This window comes from Chelonoidis abingdonii, chromosome 3, assembly GCF_003597395.2.
Source record: "Chelonoidis abingdonii isolate Lonesome George chromosome 3, CheloAbing_2.0, whole genome shotgun sequence".
NCBI lineage: Eukaryota > Metazoa > Chordata > Testudines > Testudinidae > Chelonoidis > Chelonoidis abingdonii.
This window is the reverse complement of record NC_133771.1, coordinates 106512069-106514718: the sequence shown is the minus strand read 5'-3', so window position 1 is coordinate 106514718 and position 2650 is coordinate 106512069. Positions and strand designations below refer to the sequence as shown.

Here is a 2650-nt window from a genome sequence, read left to right as displayed (position 1 = left end):
CCACAGGCCCCCTAAGGCCCAGCGCCGGGTCCACAGGCCCCCTAACGCCCCGGCCCCGCAGCGCCCGCCCCTCCCCAGCCAGCGCCGCGGGTGAGCGGCGACGGTTGCAGTTACCGCATGGGCCGGCGGTTGAGTGTCCCCGGCTCCGCCGCGCGCGGCCCGGTTGCTACGCGCCCCGTCGCTCTCGCTCTTTGTTGTTCCGGGTCCCGGGCCCTGTCCCCGAGACAATAAACATCGCAAAACGCGGCGGCCATAGAGACGGCTCCGGCTAGAACGGCCGCCGGAAGTGCTACGAGGGCCGCGCTAGCCGCGCGCTTCCGAGTTTTCTCTCCTCCCTGCCTCGAGCTGGGCAGCCAAGGAGCAGCGTGCGCGTGGGGATATTTGTGGGACGAGGAGGGGCGGGGCTTGGAGGGGAGAGGAGTGAGTGTCTTGTTCAGGGCAGCGCGGGCTCGGGCCTTTTTTCCCTCTTCTGCAGCCGGAGCTGCGCCTGGGCTGCTAGTGGCGGCCCGTGCGGGCGCCCAGGCTCCGTTCCCTGCCCAGCAGCCCGCGAGAGCAATGCTTGGGCAGCGCAGCGCAAGTCACTCGGGCTGCAGCTGTTTGCTTCCCCCAGCCGGGTTTTAATCGGGCGGGCAGCAGCTGTCCCAGCCTGGCCCGCTGCTGCCTTTTGTTGTTCCAGGTATTTTGCAAAGTGGTTTTTATCCAACGAGTTTGCCGCTGCCCTTTTAACTTCAGTATCATTTCCAAATGTGTACGTTGTGTGGTTGGAGATGTGTTGTTGGTCCCAAGATATTAGAGACACAAGGTGGATGAGGAAATATCTTTTATTAGACCAGCTTCTGCTGGTAAGAGAGAGACAAGCTTTTGAGCCACTCAGCGCCCTTCATCAGGCCAAGCTCAAAAGCTGGTCTCTCACCAGCAGAAGTTGGTCCAATTAAAGATATTACCTCACCCACCCTGTCTCTCTAACTTCCAGATCAGGTCTAAATGTGCGCCACAGTGACATGAAAGAGAGAGGAGCCTGGATTTTATTTTATTTTGTTTGGTTTTAAATTTGGTCAAGAAAAGCATCTGGAAAGTGGAACTTCTAAGAGGATTACATGTGACTGCAGCTAGCAGAAAATGTTACTGCTTACAGCCTGACAGGCGTCACTATTGTGAAAGAAATGGCCTGTGGCTATGCACATAAAGAGTGTGATTGCACTATATTCAATATTCAGTCTCCCAAAGCATACTTTCAGTCACATACATTGCTCTTTAAAATGTAACTTAAGAACATGTAATAACAGAAAAACTAGATTAATAGGTGTATTCCAATAATGTCTGTTGGCAGGGGGCTACTTGTGATTATGATGTAGTGGTTAGAAAACTTGGCAGTCAAGACTCCTGGATTTTGTTCCCAGTTCTGAAACGGACTTGAAATGTGACCCTGGAGAAAGTCACTTAACCTCTCTATATCTCAAATTATCTCCTTGTAATATGGATATGATACTACTTCATAGTGGAGTCGACAACCTTAATTTTGTAAAGCATTTTGAAAATCTTGTCTGAAAGGTACTACACAGTGCAATGTATTGCTCTTAGTTAAGGTTTTCTGAAACTTTAGTTTTACATAAAAATTACTAATTTATAAGAAATTACAGTGGAATAGTACTGATCGTGTATAGGACAAGTGAAACTGTTTTAAAAATTTTTAAAAATCTGCCTCTCAACATTGGGAAAACTTGTTCTACATCCACATTCATTTTCACCCCCAAAATAGGAATTGATCAGGAGCAATTTTCTCAGACTTCCCCATGTCAAATATTTTCTCTAGCCTCTGAAAGAATATTAAGAATAGCACTACTTATAGCAATTTTTGCAGCATTGGGAACATTACATCTTCTGCCCCGTCTTTGCCTAATGCTTATGTGCAACAGGACTGCCACCTTGTGGCTCATGAAATGGACAGAAACATATAAAATGAGGGAGATATCTGTTATTGGATGAACTGCCACTGATGAGAGACTCAGAGTACCTTTCCCACACCCGAAGAAGAGCTCTGTATAGCTCAAAAGCATATCTGTCTCACCAACAGAAGTTGGTCCAATAAAAATAGTACCTCACTGACCTGGTCTCTTTAATATCCTGGAACAACATGGCTACAACAACACTGCAAGAAATGAACGTGGAAGACGCACAGTAAATTGAGGAAACTCTTTAAAAGGAGGGTTTCTTATAAGTTCTGAGCAGTTGCTCATATCCTGTAGTTGAGTGACACCCCAGGGAATCCCTAGCAGTTTTCTGGAGTGTGTCATGTAACTTTCTATTCCTTGTCCGTGGTCTGCTCAGTCACCCTCAGATGTTACAAAAAATCTCTCAGCCGTTGCACAGATTCCTATGGTGCCTTCTGTGGAACTTGGCAGTTCCTCTGAGGTGCTACTATATATACTTTCCCAAAGGATGCTGAGGTTTTTCTCTGGAGGATTGTGGTCGATTTCTGAGTAGGCAGTCATGTTATGAAAAAAAAAGATAATTGCGGTTTAGCTAAACTTGTGGCTTTAATGCCCAGCTTTTTGCTTTTGAGCATGTTATTAAATGCCTGGTGTTACAAACAGCGGCTCTCTAAATGTACTTATTTTCCACAAACCTACTGTTACTTTTTCAAGTCCTC

General features: G+C 47.1%; 1 protein-coding gene across 1 annotated transcript in view; it reads right to left on the bottom strand.

Annotated features, from left to right (window-relative positions):
• Positions 1-290, bottom strand: part of TBPL1 (TATA-box binding protein like 1) — an 18121-nt gene extending 17831 nt beyond the window's left edge. The window contains exon 1 of the mRNA XM_032785189.2: positions 115-290. The gene's annotated coding sequence lies outside the window, so the exon portion shown is untranslated. The remainder of the gene's footprint in view (positions 1-114) is intronic.
• Positions 291-2650: the final 2360 nt, after the last annotated feature.